This window comes from Gracilinanus agilis, chromosome 3, assembly GCF_016433145.1.
Source record: "Gracilinanus agilis isolate LMUSP501 chromosome 3, AgileGrace, whole genome shotgun sequence".
In the NCBI taxonomy this organism is placed as follows: Eukaryota; Metazoa; Chordata; class Mammalia; order Didelphimorphia; family Didelphidae; genus Gracilinanus; species Gracilinanus agilis.
This window is the reverse complement of record NC_058132.1, coordinates 179,920,862-179,939,055: the sequence shown is the minus strand read 5'-3', so window position 1 is coordinate 179,939,055 and position 18,194 is coordinate 179,920,862. Positions and strand designations below refer to the sequence as shown.

Here is an 18,194-nt window from a genome sequence, read left to right as displayed (position 1 = left end):
GAGGCCAGTATTACTGAATCAAAGAGTACATGTTGGGCAGTAAAGTTTAAGACAGAAAAGATAGCAGGGTTTGAATGAGGTTATGAAAGGCTTTGAATGCCAAATAGAATGTTTTGTAACTTTCCTGCAAGCAATAAGAAACCAAGAGAGTTTATAGAGCAAGAAAGCAACACAATAAGACCTGTGCTTTGGGAAGTTTTTTTTTTTTTTAGTGACTTAATGGAGAATAGATTGGAATGGGAGCAGATATTATTGCAGTAATCAAATTTTGAGGGAATAAGGGCCTGTGCTAGAGTGTTGGTAGTATCAAGAAAGAAGGGGGGGGGGGGGTATTCAAAAGATATTGCACAGGTGAAATTGACAGGTCTTGATAAGAGTCTGAATATGGGGTTGGGGGTGGGGGATGCAGGTTGAGGTGAGAGATAGTTAAGAGACAAGGAAGACTCCTAGCTTGTGAGTGACTGGGAAGATGGTATTGAATTCACTACACTAAAAGGGAAAGTAGGAATAGAGGAGAGTTTAGGGCAGTGATGAGCAACCTTTTGAGCTCGGTGTGTCAAAATTCACCAAAAAACCAAGTATAACTTGGGTGGCGTGTTACTTTGAGGAAAAAAAAACCACATAATTTCATGATATTTATAGTTTAAATAACAAAAATGTATAATTGTAATATATAACTGTATTTAATAAACCAAAATAGGTAAATGAATATAGGTAGAACTGTCATCTAGAGTGCAAGCAGCCACGTGTCATCGAAAATGGCTACGCGTGTCAGTGCTGACACACATGGCATAGGTTTGCCATCGTCAGTATAGGGGAAAGATAATGAATTCCCTTTTTGACATGCTGAGTTTAAGATGTCTACTGGTTATACTGTTCATCATACTGGTCTCACTGGATTTTTAGATTATTATTTAGTCTAGTATGAATGTTGGAGTTTTGCCAGAGATGGCATATGGGAACTGGGCAGTCTGCACCTCATGTTCATGCAACCATATGGACCAAAATTCTGTATAATTAACTCATCAAATGAATTCAGAGTCCTTTTTCATTTGAGCCCACTTTTTTCTTTTTTTTTTTTTTATGATTCTTTTTTACTTTCAAGGTCTGTTTTTTTTTCTCTTCCTATTGTATTTAAATGAATCAAAACGTGATGAAATTAGAAATGTGTCATTGGTGCAGGAAATATAGAGAAAACAATCAAAGAGAGGCAAAAAAGTAGGAGGCAATAGGAGAAATATCAGAAAAAGGTAAAAATACAAGAATAATTTAAAAGAAGGCAAAGGTACTTGAAATAAAAAATTTGTCTTTGTCTGAAGGGTTACATATAGCCAATAAGTTAAAATCAAAGTCAATCAAGAAGAGCCATACAATTAATCACCTGAATTCTTGAGGCTATACTAGATAAGAGTTGAGCAAGAGGCAAAAGAAGAAAAAGGAAGGAGATGCATTGTATAGGAAATTCTGTCTCCAATTAACAAGTAATTAATATGGTGGTGGTTTATTTCTGACAAGTAGTACAAGAAGTATTCTTACTGAACCTTTATAACATCTTCTGACACATTCTCTAGTGCAGGGAAGAGAGGGAATGAGGGAGAAAACTTCAAGGAACAAACCAATAAATAAAATTTAAAAATATATAACTTTGTATGTGAAACCTAACAGCAATTATGTACTGACAATTGGTTCCTGTTTTCATTCTATGAATTTAAATGAAGAGAGCCAAATGAAAATGCCAGCAGTCTTGAGATACTGGATTTACGGTCTGAATTGGGGTTTTCTGTTCCAAATCTTTGTCTTTTATCTAATAAAGACATTACTTTCATTCATATAGAGTCAATTCATATGAATTAAATTCTTCCATTTTGAAGTAATCCAAGTGTAGTATAGAGAAGTTATACACATGTCAGCTGGTTTAGAATAATTATCTTAGTTACAAAATAAGGGGAAATGACACACAAAATAAAAGAAACTACTTATGTGAAACATGAATCATAATTTCAGCATTGTCTGGTACATCACAGAGAAAATGCAAAAAAACATACTAAGAGAATTTAGTTGTGACTGTGTGTGTGTGTCTTTCTTTCTAGATACATTTAAAAACATTTTAAATTTCATTGCTCTCTTTCAGAATTTACCACTAACAGAAAGTACCATGTCATGAAGTCCAAGAGACTTGGAAAGGTCTCATTTCATTTTTGGAATGTATTATTTCCCGTCATCTAAAGCTATGATTCTTCAGGAAATGAAAAGACAATTTTGATTAATATTACTTTTCTTCTTGAAGGTAGAATAAATACTTGTAAGTGCCATTCTCAGTTATGTTTAATTTTTAACTTTCAAACTCTCAATAAATCTCCTAGATTGATTTTCCTTGCTCAAAACTTCTTAGAACTCTTTATCCTTGGCTCCATCAATACATGCTGATAACTGATGCAATAGAGGGAGCACTAGACCTAGTATCAGGATGATCTGAATTCAAATATAGTCTCTGATTCTTACTAACTGTCCAAATGGGCAAATCACTTCACCAGTTTGCCTCAGTTTCCTCTTATTTAGAATGGGAATAAGAATAGCACCCACCTCATAAGGTGACTGTGAAAACCACATGAGACAATAATTGTTAAGTGCTTGGCACATAATAAGCCATAAATAAATGTTAGTTGTTATTATTGTTATTACTATTATTCCCACAGCAGATCATTAGCTTCTTAAGGGCAGGGGCTTTCACTTTGTGTTTGCTTACATATTGCCTAGTTATCTTGCCATAAGAGTAACAGATAACTAATAAATATTCATTGAACCAAATTATTCAGGTATACAAATATGTTCTAACATCTATTGTTTATTTAGTTTTCCAAATTGTCAGCAATTATTGGTCTAGTTACTCCCACCACACATGCAGATTGCAAACCCTGCTATCTTCATAGTCTTCATTTTGGGGGAATTGATTTTGTTTCTTTGATTGGACTTGGAAACTGATTTGCACAGAAAGCTAATGTAAAAGAACTTCTTCTATGGCTGCAGATGGCTGGGGACCTTCTCTGCAGCTCTTGATCAGAACCCAGAGCCACATTTCCTACCAGTTACTCTGCTTTAAGACTTCTTTGTATTTCTCTATCATAAACTCAGAAGCTAATTGGCACAGCATATAAAGCACCAGGCCTAGAGTCAGGAAGAGATGAATTCAAAACTGGCCTCAGTCACTAGCAGTGTGACTTTGGACAAGACACTTAACCTTTTTTGTCTCGGTTCCTTCATTGTCAAAATGAGCTGGAAAAGGAAATAGCAAACCACTGTAGTATGTCTTCCCAGAAAACTCCAAATGGGATCATGAAGAGTCAAATATGACTTAAATGACTGAATAACAATAAAGCATAACCCCACATCAGTTACTTTCTTGCCTAGCTCCAAATAACCCTGCACTTTTCATCTTCCTTTTGTATCTTCTCCAAAGCCAGTAAGCTCTTTGAAGGCAAGGAGAGACAGCCTTTGTTTTAATTTGTATTCCCAGCACTTCTCCTAATGCCTGGCACTCAGTAGGTATTTTAAAATATTTATGGACTGACTGAACCCAAGTCTTCCTGACTTCTAGGCTAGCTCTCTCATCTTTTAGTCTACTGCGTCTCCTTTGGGAGTTATACTACTCCTCACTTCCTTCTTTTCTCCTAAATACAGGTCCTGATAATCAGGTTAAGCCTCTCTGCCTTTCCAACCTTATTAGGGTGGTCCTCAGGAGATAGACACAAAAATGCTGGATCAGTATTTGAAGCTTATATTATTTGGGAAGACTAGACAAGGCATCAGCATATGGTCAGGGTAAAGGACATAGAATATGGCCATATGTATAATATAAAAAAATCTTTACTAGCAAATTCAGCTTCTTGAAATTGAAGAAAAATAGAGGCGATATTGGATTATGCTTATTATACTTCATTTACCAGATAAGAAACTGTAGACTAATCCTGCATTAGACTGGGGAAGCCACCTTATTACACCACATTAAGCCAAATACACTATTAAGTTTCTTGTCACTATTCTTTTTGCTATTCCAAATGGTTTTAATAAACTGCCTCAAGGGAAAGCCCATAAATCACTCACAAATCATGGCTGGAAATGTATTTTTTTATGTGGTTAGAAGAATGATTTTTTGTATGTTTGTTTGATTTTTCTTTGAATATACATGAATTATAATTTTCTACAGATCATGGGGTTTTTAAAGGCTATCCTACAAGAATTTTTAAGGTCTACTTTTGTCTGCATAGAAAATTTCATCATAATGTATTATCGAAACAGACAAATAATTGAAATACTGAATAAAAGATTCCCCAGGCACTATCATACACTGACCTCCACTTTCCAGAGCCCATTTCTTGTTGGAGATTAGAAATGTTGGTGCTTGACACAGTGATTTTCACTGCCCTAAACAGTGATCGATGGGTCTCATTATCAGGTAACACAACTAATATAACATCAGGACAGGGAAACAATTGCTGTGTCTCAAAGTAAAAGAGAACAGGAAGACACAGTTTGGGTCAAGGAAGTGATTCAATGATACACTGAAGGACAATCTGAAGAAACATCTTATGACAAGTAGAAAGCCATGACAGATGCTCACAATTAGGAAACATGAGTGAGTGCAGCTTCTGGCAAAACACCTTCTAGTAGAGAAAATCAAAGCAGCAGATCCACAAACCATAGAAAAACTCCAGAGGCAGAGACAGTCAAAACTAACAAATGCACAAATCGCACATACTTCATTTCAGCAAAAGTCTAATGAGAGGCATTAAAAGTCTATGTGACTTTTGAAAGACAGACAAAAGTCTAAGTGTCAGGCTGTCACTTTAAATAAACCTAGCTATCATGTAATAACATTATTTTTATGAGAAAATGCATTCTACGTTTTAAATGTATTATAAACTAAGAGCATCAGTACCTCAGTGCAAAAAACAGTGTTTATAGTTTAGTACTCTCAAACACCTAGGATTTTTCTTTTCTTCTTTTTATTAACCCTTACTTTCTGTCTTAAAATCAAAATCGAGTATCAGTTCTAAGGCAGAAGAGTTGGTAAAGGCTAGGATTTGAGGGTTAAATGACTTGACCAAGGTTACACAGCTAGGAAGTGTCTGGGACCAATTTGAACCCAAGCCCTCCCATTTCCAGGTCTGACTCTCTATTCATTGAACCAACTAACTATCCCTACACCTGGGAGTTCTTAATTCTGTCTTCGTGTCCAAAAGAAAGTAACTTTATAGATTAAGTATTTCCCAAGAGTTTTGAATTAGGGAGATATGGTGACTCTGGGCTTAAGCTGCTACACTAAAGTATTAAACCCCTTTAAAATTTCTTCTATCTTCTCCCAGTATAAGATTAACTCTTTGAGAGGGAAAGGAAGAAATGGTGCTCAAGGGATCTAGATGAAAGGCAAATAATTGTGAATAGAAGGAGAAAAGATAGCTCGAATATACAGAATAACTATTTAATTCCTGGGCTGTTTAAACAGAATCAAGATAACTTTTTAAATGTTGGTGATCATTCTAGAGGTTAGACCTGGGACTTTAGCCAATGTCTATTTGGATTCAGAAGAATTGAGAAGTGTATAGAACAGGGGTGAAAGCAAAAGGAGAAGCAGATAGCTAACTACTAGGAGAGCATTTTTCAGGGTGTAGTCTTGAAAGTATGCTTACAAGAGATAAGGAAGTGGAACTTCAAAAGTCCAGATGTAAGAAAAGTGGTATATTTGGGTTTGTAATGCCTGAAGGTAATGAGTTGATTTACGGTATTATAATGAGAATGAATATTCGAAATGGTTAGAGATTAGTGAGATCCACTAGTGATTCAGACCTTGACTAGTATAGAACCGGGGTTCTAACAACCTCCCATATAAAATAAAATAAATACTTGGGATGCAATAGTGAAAGCAGCCTCACATACAATATCATAGCTGAATGGCACAAATCTGAACCCCTAATAGTCTCCTCATTAGGGAAAAAGCAAACAATGCTAGAGGTTAGAGGAAGGATGTAATGGCACAAGGAGATGGGGAGTTTAGAAAGTGATCAAAATTAGAATGTCTATGCCACATAAGCTATAAAGTTGAAATTATTTTTACTGTTTTTTTAAATCTTCAAAATCTCTGAAACTTAGTTTTGCCACTGAAAATTAAACTGTGGACAGATAGGACTTGAAAATCTTTAAAGAGTTGACCAAAGTAGGAAGATGAACTGATAAATCAGACAAACATGCTAATTTATAATTCACATTCATTTACATATCTATATTTATTTTTAATTAGTGTTTATATTTAATTGTAGGGTCTTTTATAATCCAGTTTCTCTACTAAAACTTTGCAGTGTTCCTCCCAATCAAATTGTTCTGAGATTGGGCTTCATTTGTTTATATTCAACAAACTATTTTGTAAATTCATTTTCAATTCCAATCTGGTCATCTAACGTTTTAGTCATTTCACTGAATTTGATGTCTTTGACAAAAATAATTCTTAAAAAGAAAAATAAATTAAAGCTCTTTGAAGAGACACCATAAGATTAAGACATTAGTACTCAATTCTCCCTTTTTTACACAGAGATTTCATTTGTAGTTGTTCAGTTATTTTTCAGTTGTGACACCATTCAGAATTCCAAGATCCTGGAGTAGTTTTCCATTTCTTTCTCTCATTTTACAGATGAAAGAACTGAAGCAAAGGGGGCTAAGTGAGTTCCTCATGGTCACACTCAGAGTGTCTGAGGCCAGATTTGAACTCAGTAAATTAACTCAACCTTACTTCCAGCCTGGCACTCTATCCCTCTATCCACTGTCCCACCTCTCCCTCTCCCTCTCCCTTTGTCTCGCTCTGTCTCTCTCCATCTCTCTCTCCATCTGTGTGTGTGTGTGTGTATACACACACATACATATACACACATGTAAATGTATGTATGTATGTAACATTACACATGTATATATACTTTCATATCTGAAAATATAAATAACCTAAACTACTATATACAGTACTATATTCTATACGACATGTATACATTCTATACTATATATACAAACATATGTGTGTTATGATCAAAAAAGAAAAACTATTTGCCTTCCTGATAGATATTCATTTAACTATTAATGGGAAAGTTTCTTCACTTTATTCTAAAAATTATGTTAGAAAGCAACTATAGCATACTGTGTGGCTTTCTGAATATTTAAAAGTGAAGGCTGAATGATAATATTCTGGGCACAGCCTCATTCAATAATAATAGTAACAGCACAATAACAACAGTTCACATTTATTTTCTCTTTCGGTATTCTGTAGTAGTATATTTATAAAGTGCAAACTTTCCTGACAATATGCTTGCAAGAAACTATTAGCCCAGATAAGCAAGAAGTACTAATGTTTGAATTATTACCCTCATTTTAAGGATGATAGTAATAATTCAATTAAATTCTATGAGCAATATTAAGCTTCTGTTTTTTGCCACATATTGGGCAAAGTACTAAAAAAGTAACTACTGTCCCTGCCCTCAGGAAATACACATTCTATGACTGACATTTATATTAGCACATTAAAACATGCAAAATGCTATATAAAAATTATCAAGCCTCACAACAGCAGTGTGAGGTTAAGTACTAGAGGTATCATTGTACTTGCCAGAGGAGTAAATGTTAAAGTCAGGAATATAAGTGAAGCAATTAATCAGGATGCATTGAGTGCAAATTATATACTAGACCGAGGGTGAAGTTTAAAGACCATGTGCCCAAATTGCAACCTTCATGCTGCATGTGAGCTGCCCCCTTACACCAGATAGAGGAGGGAGGAAGCACTCCCGTTGGGCTTCTGGGCAGAGGGGCCGATGAGGTGAGAAATGTGCTTAGGTGGATGTGGAGAGGGGGAGGGGGCAGTCCTCTGTGGCATGTGTTCCATAGGTTCACCAAAACAGTACTAGACAGTTAAGTGCTATGCATAAAAAGATGCCTTCAGATAATTTACATTCTATCAGATGCCAATCTGACAGGTATACAAAGTAATGTTAAAGGATCACAAACAGTTGAGGAGAGGGGTCTTATGAGAGGCATACTTCAGGAGAACCTTGACCTGAACTTTGAAAGAAGCTGGGGGCTATAATGAAGCAGAGATGAACAGAGAGGACTTATTGGGCAAAAATGATATAAGATTAGTCAAGAAAATAATACACCCAAGTACTACAATAATATCAATGAAATGAATAACCACAAATAATCAAAAGTGATTGCTGCAAGACAGCTGGGTGGCTCAGTGGATAGAGAGCCAAACCTAGAAACAGGAGGTCCTAGGTTCAAATCTGGTCTCAGACACTTCCTAGCTATGTGTTTCTGGGCAAGTCACTTAACTCCAATTACTTAGCCCTTACCATTCTTTTGCTGTGATACAGACACTGATTCTAAAGTTAAAGCTAAGGATTTCTTTTTTTTAAAGGTGACTACTACAAAATTACAAAGAACAAGCATAATTCCAAAGGAAAGAGGAGAAAATAACCTACTCCACTACACTCTTTCAATTTGCTGATTAGCTTTGCTAATCTTTTTTTTAAAAGAATACAATTTACTATATGGGATGGCATTCTGGGAGGGGAAAGAATGCTGGCAGATTGGTGATTTTTTTTGTTTTTTTTTTTTAATGAACAAATGAAAATGAAACAACCCAAATCTAATCAACTGAGATCCAACTTCAGTATGTGTAATATGAAATCATTCCTATGTACCTTATTATTTGAAACAGGATGATTATGTCTTTACTTTGGAAATTTTCTGTTCCTCTACTTTCTTGGTTCATTTTTCCCCAAAAGGGGCTGATGAGACATTAACCTGAGGACAATATTTTTAAAAGCCTACTAATCATTATAGAGTAACTTCAGTTTCTCAAGCACTAGATGTAATCGTGACACTGTCTCTCAACAACTTTTACTTACTCATTATTATTATTGCATTTTCATCACCTAGAGCTGTGATGGGCAAACTACAGCCAGTGGACCAGATGCAGCCCCTGAAATGTTCTATCAGGCAGGGCAACATTATTCCTAATCTGACAAATACAGTGAGTAGGATACAATACAATGAAACTTGGAAAGAGTTGCCTTAGAAACAGACTGACAGATGAACATTTCCTTTCGTTTGGTCCCCTCTTTAAAAAGTTTGCCATCACTGATCTAGAGTATAAACTAAAACTAATGGAGGTAAAAGGATAAAAAATTCTCAAAGAGGAAAAATTAAGGAAAAAATATTTTAAGTGCAAAGGATGAGACACATACATAGAAAAGTGGATTCTAACAAATTTAAAAATAATTTTATCACTCTCATTTAAATATGCTGAATATCTTCCATATCCTACCAGTTTTAAAAAGTTATCTTTATGTTGTTGCCGATTATATGCCAAATACATTCATGAAAGTTGTTTATAAGAAATTTGGAAAGATTTTTTTTAATTTATAGACAGTATTAGTTATAAAAGTATAAGGGACCTCAGAAGCTATCTGTTCTAATTCCATCATTTTAGAGATAAGGAAACTGAGGCTTAGGGAAGTTTGACTAGGCGAGGTAGTAAGCATCAGAGTCACAATTTAAATCCAGACTTTAAGCTACAAGTACAGCAGTTAATGGACCTTTTAGATTTTGAACAATGAATTCACACTGACAGTCTCAAGGGCAAGACATGGACAGTGCTTCTAGCTATGGGAAGTTACATTTCTTCTCAAACTCAAAAAGCACAGACAGGTTTAAGAAGAATGATAGATCTGATTGCTCCTGCTGTAGATAGCACTTATCCTGCTCCTGATTGAACAGAATATGTTATAGAATGAGTTAATATGAGAAATCTACAGACTGCTATCTGCCTTCATAATGTCTCATGCTTTCATGACAAGTCCCAAAACCTATTCAATAAGGTTATTTGACACTGAAACCTTGTATCACCATAATCATCCTATGTCTATACATAACATTGACCCCAATCAATATTATGAATACCTTAAACCCAAACTTAATTTTAATGTCAATAAAATTATAACATTATTTTAGTGAAATTAACTTGCCCCACTAACATTGCTTTCCTTAGTATTGTGTTTCTGTGAAAACAATTAAGTATAAGTTGGGGTGTTCTTGTGTGTTCCTGTGCAGAGCTTGATCATAAAAAAATATACTCTCTAGTCAAACTATACTTATTAAAGCTGGAGGTACACAAATGTGTCTCGAGATTATTTTGCTTTTTTTAAACCTAATTCTAAAGAAACATGGACTAAGGAGTGACAAATATACAATAACAAGTCTACTAAAAAATATTTAGCTTTCTGATCATATGAGCTTAGTTATTTTTAAGAAGTATTTCTTTCTCATAATTTGTTCTCTCTATTCATAATAGTATTTCTCTAGAATAAATTAAGTAATTGCTCCATCTGTTTTAAATTCTATATTTATGAACTTACAACAAGTATAAAACAGTCTTTGGCTTATCAATGAAAAGAAAATTTATTAAGTCTAAATACCCAGTTATAGTTATGTTAAAGTAATTCCAGTTTAACATTTGAATATCGATATATAATTTGATTATAAATATTTTAATAATTAGGTAAAGGCAAATTGCTAGAATTTAAAGAAAGTTATAAGCACTGCATGACTACTCAATTCCTTAGTTTTGAAGTTATAATTTGGAATAGAGTTATCTTCATTAAACAGGAGCATTGAGAAAGTCATATAAAACTGCTATAGCTATTTTGATAACTCATACTTTAAAAACTTAAACTGATTCTTGGGTTCTAATCTGACTTCAGGCATTTCCTTCACTGTGTGACCCAAGACAAGTCATTTAATCCTCAATGCCTCCACCATACCACTAGCTCTTCTGTCTGAGAACTAATATGCAATTTTGATTGTAACATAGAAGGTAGGAGGGTTTTTTTTGTTCTTTTGGTTTTGGTTTTTTTTTTTTTTGACTCAATCTGAATTCAAAGATCTAAGCTTTTAGAAGAATTCCCTATTTGACAAAAACTGCTGGAAATATTGGAAAACAATATAGTAGAAATTAGGCATAGACCAACACTTCATGCCATATACCAATGACTTAGAAATAAAGGGGGATATCATAAATGAATTAAGGGATCACAAAATAGTTCACCTGTCATAGCTTTGGATAAGGGAATAACTTAGGTCAAAACAAGACAGAGTAAACATTTTTAGAGATAAAATTACTTTGACTAAAATAAATTCAGAGTTTCTGCAGAAACAAAAGCAATGCATCCAAGATTAAAAGGCAAACAAAAAAACTGGGGGAAAAAATCTTTATAGCAAGTCTCTGACAAAGGCTTCAAGTTCTCAAATATATAGAGAACTAGATCAAATCTTTAAGAATGGAAAGCATTTTGCAACTGACAAATGGTCAAAGAATATGAACAGACTATTCTTAGATGAAGAAATTAAAAACTATTTTTAGTCATCTGGAAAAATGTTCTAAGTCGTTATTAATTAGAGAAATGCAAATTAAAAACAACTCTGAGGTATTCTCTTCACACCCATCAGACTTGCTAACATGACCAAAAAAAGAGAAAAAAATAAATGTTGGAGGAGATATGGAAAAATCATGATATTAATACACCGTTGGTGGAGTAGTTGTGAACTGATATAATCATTCTGTAGAACAATCTGGAACTGTATCCAAAGGGGTCCTAAAATGGTGCATACTTTTTGACTCAACAATACCACTATTAGATTTATTTCCTGAGGCGATCAAGGAAGGAAAAGAAACTGTATGTTCTAAAATGTTTATAGTAGCTTTTTTTGTAGTGGGAAAGAACTGAAACAAGGGTTGTCCATCAATTGGAAAATGGCTGAACAAATTTTGCTACATGCTTGTAAATGGGATACTATTGTGCCACACGAAATGATGAAGATCACAAAAAAAATCTAGAAAGACATGTGTAAAAAGTCAGGAATCATTTTCTTTAGCAATTGCAAAGTATATGGTTTAAAAAAATACATCTTGGAATAGTTTCTAAAAGTTGAAAAGGAAACAACAGTTCTCAACCCCTTTGATCACAAAGAGGTCAAACGTTCATTTTCCCACAAATATTAAAGGAATTATCAAAGTAAATATAAATATAAATATACATAACTAATTTGTTGTTATTTTTAAAAGTATCTTTTTAAGAGTATTTTAATATGATTATAAAATCACATTTACACTGCACAATTCAGACACAAACAAAATAGTCGCTAAGGATGATTTCTATCCTATCACACCAATGACTTGTTATTTATGTCAAAATGAATGTGTACTCCCCCAACTACAAACTGTTTTTTTTTTCCCAAAGTATATCCGTCCATTTGACATTAAATCTATTTTCCCACAGAAATATTATATGAAATGGTTTGGTTCCCAGATGAACATGAGTGGATCCTATGTACTTTAAATAACACTTTTCTTCATGATAGCCCTAAAAGGTATAAATATTTTGTCCTGATTTTACAGATAAGGAAAACATGTTTGAAGAGTTTTAAATGTCCCAAATCAAATAGCAAATATAAAATAGAACAGGGACCAGAAATCAGGATTTCTGAACAATCCTGGTACAGTTTTCACTAACAGCTACAACATAGCAAAAATTATCTATTAATCCATAAGCATTTATTAGGATTAAGATAACAGACTCATAGTTGGGATCTAGAAGGAACTTTAAAAGATATCTAGTCCAACTACCTCATGATATAGATATGAGTATGGAGGCCCATGGAGTTGAAGTGATTTGCCTAAGATCATATAGGTAGAAAGTTAAAAACCCATGTTTACAGCCTTGTTTCTGTTACTCTAAATAAAGAATACTTTATACTGTACCTACAGTACATCTATCTAGCTATATAAATATGTATCTATTTCTATATAATTATAGAGATTTAGATATACAGTGGAAAGTAGGAAAAGATTGTTTTAAATATTATGAACCAATAGAATCTCAAGCAATCTCATCAGCTTCTCAATTTGGATGGAATCTCATTTGTTTGGTCAGAAATCCTTTCAATGATAAGCCTGAAAAGGGCTGATGCAGCCTCCATTTGAAAACTTCTAAGTCAGAGGGAAATGATTATGTACTAAGGCAGCCCCACTTCATCCATCTAACATCCAGTAAAATAAATCTAACACATCATTCATATAACATCTCTTTGAATAATTAGAAGAGAGCTATCACACCGTTCCCATATTATGTCTTCTCCACAGTCAATATCTACAATTTTTTTTATTCAGTTCTCATATGCGCAAGGCCTCCAATTTTCTCAATATTTTTGCCTCCCTTCTCTGGACATAATTGTTTGTTAATATCCTTCCTAAAATGTGGTGCTGAGACTGAACATGATATTCCAGATGTGTTCTGACCAAGGCAAGACTATCGCCTTCCCTTTTTTTCCTAAACATTATGCCTGCACTGATGCAACATAAGACTGAATTAATTATTTTTACTGCCATTTGGCACTACTAACTTGCTCCCCTCCAATATTTTCCCATGTAAATTATCTTAATAGCCCACTTTGCCATACTTCTCCAACCTTAGACTTTTGTGATTCAGTTATTGAACTCAAGTATAAGATTTTAAATTTACCCCTATTTAATTTTATTTGATTCTGCCAATCATTCTAGCTTGTTGAGATCTTTTATGTATTGGAATTCTTTCACCCAACATATTAGCTTTTCCTCTATAAATATGGTAAACATGCCTGTTAACCCTCCACCTAGTGAGTCATTAATAATAATGCTGAATACCACAGGCTTATGGACAGCTCCCTGAGGTATTCTACTAAGAATATACAGTTTGGCTGACAGCAATTCATTCAATATGACAAAAATCATAGAATCTAGAATTGGAAGGAATTTCAGAGGCTATTATGATAACATATAATATACCTAAGAAGCAGTAATTCGACATAGCTTAATGATATCAAATGAGAAAAGAAACTACCTTCCTCGTAAGGCAACTCATTCCAATCCTGATAACATTAATTATGAGGAAATCGATCCCTAAATTTCATTCTTTGCAACTTCAATTCTTTGCTCCTATTTCTGCCCTTTAGGGTTAAGTAAAACAAGCCTTAGAATTGTTCCACATGACAGGTTTTTAAATACATGAAAACTGCTATCTTGACCCCCTATTTCCAAAGGTTAAATTATTAGGTTTGTTGCCCCTACCTTCAATTCAGCAAACATTCATTAAGCACTTAAAATGTGCATAGAATTGTGAAATGTGCTAGAAATACAAAACAAAAATGTCTGCTATCACAAAAATTACATTCATCTGGGTAGATATAACTTCAGTTAGTATATACATTAGAATCTGAGAAGATAGAAAGGAGCAATAACTAGGGAGATCAGGAAAGATTTTGAAAGAAAAGAGACAGGTGATTTGAGTCTTGATAGAAACCACTGATCCCAAAAGATGAAGATAAGGAGAACATTATTCAAATGGAGGCAAAAAAGATGGAATAGGAAGTTCAGAATAGCAAATTGTCTAGTTTGGATAGAAATAATCTACGTATGGTTTGGTAAGGATAAGGATACTTTAAGTGAAAGCATTTGTTAACCAAAAACTTGGTTTGTGATTAAATGAAAGGATATCATAATCATATCACATTTATCAAGATATCTGGGAGAAAGACATCTGTAAGAAATGTCATCAATTTCAAAATTTCTCTGAGGGCTGAACCCAGTTGTAAAACTGATCACTCATTTCTGTGAACCAAAAAATAAAGGATAACAGTTATAGAACATTTTGAGATTTACCAAGCTCTTGTTCCCATTACCTAATTTGGTCCTGACCACATCTTTGTGATAATGTGTAATGTGTAAATAGTACAATTATAATTTTCATTTTTAAAAGGGTTGCTAAGTCCAGAGGACTTACTACAATACATATATACACATACGACATATATACATACTACAACACATATGAAGGGTCTTAAATTTCTTTTAAGTGCTTTCAAATCAAATTAACCAACATTTATTAAAACCCTATTATGTGCCAGCCATTGCGAAGCATCCCTTTTTTCTAACCTATGTGCCATTTGTGCTGACTTGTACTGTGCCAAGGATTCTCAGCCAGCAGAAACTGATTAAAATGGGCACAGAGAGAGAAGTGTTTATTTCCAACCATTTCTTAACAAAGTTGGGCAGAGCCAGTAGGGCAGATTAAGCCTGGCTTCTAGAATAAATTATTGGACTACAGACAATTCTTGTTTCATGTAAATTAGCATTATGCAAATTTGACTTTATATAGAGAATCTGAAAGAAACTAGTATTCTGGGGAAAAAAAAAACCACCTGTGTTAACTTTACTGTAGAGTACTATGCTTACTCCCTTCCCTCCTACCCTGCCCCTGCCCAACCAAAAAAATTAACTTTTTTTTAAATTTCTCCAAGTCAAAGTAGAAGAAATAATGGACTGAGAAGCTGCCACTCCAAGCCAGATGAGAGCTTGGTTTAAGACCTCCAGAGAGGAAGCTTTTGCCCCACTTTGCCCACATACCTGTTTGGCCACCTCATATCCTGTTTGGGTTGTGTGTACTTTGCCAGTCCTCTCCTGTCTATGACAATGTCCATTCCCAAGTCTTCCCACACACACACACATGTTCTTCCTCTTGGTTCTGGTTAGACTCCCATATGGCTGGCTCCAGTCCTCAAAAGTTCCTCCTCCTATTCTTGTTTCGCTGTCCCCAGTGTCCATGTGTCCTTGAACCATTTTCTCAATTCCTTCCTTTGCCCATTTATTTGTTTTACTTAACGCTTTATTAGCATTACTTCAAACTTTACTTAAAGGTCTGCTGAAAGGTCCACTTACTTCAAATATGAACTATTTGTATATAGAGTCAAGAAGGGAAAATTTGGGAATACATTTGATTCTCTAAGGTATCAGAATTTGATTCCTGCCTTGTCCCTGGGGTAGTCACTACTGTGTATTAAGTATTTGAAAGTCTAGTATACTCGAGCCTGGGATGCCTCAACTGAAAATATTGAAACAAAAATGAAATGATATCCATATGGTCATGCTTACGATTTAAGAAAAAAACCTGTTACATTTCCTAGAATTTTCAGAATCATTTGACTTCTATACATATCGTGCATTTTCCCCCTGTAGAGATTATAAAAACCTTCATAAAATTCCATTTTGTTTTGTGCAACTTTCAAAATAAGCCAGAGGGAAAACCTAAACTTGATAATTTGGGATTGATTAATTCAGTTTATGATCCACTCTGCTAAAGTTTTTAGGTCTCACACATTTCAAATCTACTTCTCTACACTGTTCTCCTTTCAATGGTATTACAGGGCCCCAAAAAGACTAGTAAATAGAATAGCCAAAGGAGCCCCTATGGAAAACTAAATGACAATGTCAGGGCACAGATTTGTGAACTTTATTCAGTCCCTCATTATAAGTCACTCTGTAATTGCTAACTGATGCTGGATTTTTGTTTTCTGGTTGAGGGGGTTATAGGAGAAGGAGTAACCAAAGCATTCTTTACCTAAGAAGTAGAGAAACAGCCCAAGAAATTAATTTTATGACCCTTCCAGCTGAAGACTAACTTTCTTATTTCACCTGATCTCCAAAGCAGCTCTAAGTATCTTCTCTTCCAATTTTTGTCTGTCTACCTTTTTCAAAGAATTTTTCCCTCCCATTCATTTCTTTATTTAAAAAACACATACATGTATGTATATTTAAACTAGGGAGACAAGAAAGGCCTATATAATAAATTAAAGTATAATACAAATGATAAATAGTAAAAGATATAGACAGTAAGCAGTATGGAGAGTTCACTTCTGGAAGCCTAATTTATGAATTTATTGTAAGGGTCTCATGGAGCAGTAACAGGTCCTTGAACTAGATAAATAGAAATGGAAATGTATGCATTTTTTGTCTGCCTCTTTTAAAAATATATATCATTTTAGACTACAGGTTTTTAACCTTTCTTTTGTATCCTATACACTTCCCCTCACCTCCATCCTAGCCTTTGACAGTCTGATGAAGTCTATGGATCCCTTCTAAGAAATGAAATACAAAAATTGTTAAATGAAATAATTTATGCTGAAATAATGTTATCAAAATATTTTAAGACAAATTCCTATACCCCTAAGTTAAAAAAATTTTTGTAGACTGAGGTGTCCCATACTCATGTTCACCTAAACAGGCTCTCATTTGTTTTTGTGAATCAATCCCAGAAGTAAATAAGACTCAAATCACTTTATCACTTATTATTTTTCCTTATTTTTTTAAAAAAATCACGTAGTTTAATTATATTTGTACTTGACTCTAACTCTTAAGATTCTCAGATCTATTGCTTAGAGAATGAATTAAAGATTATGCATCCCTGTATCTATCCTCCAATATTTTTCATGACTTTTGGCTGAATCTACAAAAATGTTGTATCCATTTGGTATGGCAGAGAGAAAATATAAAAAAATGAATCTTAGTCCATGGAATTAATCCTTCAAAAAAGCTTTTTTAAGAAAGTTGGGGGCTTTTGGAGGGGAGAAGGAGGAGGCTCAAGGAAAATTAAGTTTAAAAAAAATGGAAGACAATTTACTGGGGCTTAAGTACCAATATGATGAATACAAAGAAGTATAGAAATATTTACATGAACAAAATGAAAAAAGCAATGCCAGGAAAATAAGAAGCAATTAGTGAATAATAGTATGTATAATTAAGAGTAAATTGAATAACACTGTTGAGAAATACTGGATGAATTTAAAGAAGAGAAAAATTAAGAAGACAAGAGACTCAATAAGAGTCAGAAACATTCTTTTGAGATCCCATGACTTCTGACTTCCCACAAAGCAACTAACTCTATAATATAGGGCATTGGCACGTAAAATGAAAAATATAAAATGCTAATATGAGTTCAAAGAGGGAGGCAATTACCTCTGATTGAAGAGGCCAGGATGCCTGGTACTTGCATGCCTCCTTGTTCCTGACTCTCCCGATATCAAGCCTTATTTAGTCATATCCCTATTTATGACAAACATAAGTCCAGTATGATACTCATTTCCTCCCCATCCTTACCTTGAACAATTAGGTTGATAGAAGGATTTGTGATATTGCAGGTGACATATAAGGAAATTGGAAAATTAGAGAAAGGCCATCCTGGAAATAAAGCAGCAGAAAATGAGAGAGAGAGAGAGAGAGAGAGAGAGAGAGAGAG

General features: G+C 34.2%; 1 protein-coding gene across 1 annotated transcript in view; it reads right to left on the bottom strand.

Annotated features, from left to right (window-relative positions):
• ARHGAP42 (Rho GTPase activating protein 42) overlaps window positions 1-18,194 on the bottom strand; it is a 408,927-nt gene that overhangs the window by 187,096 nt on the left and 203,637 nt on the right. The gene's annotated exons all lie outside the window — the stretch shown is intronic.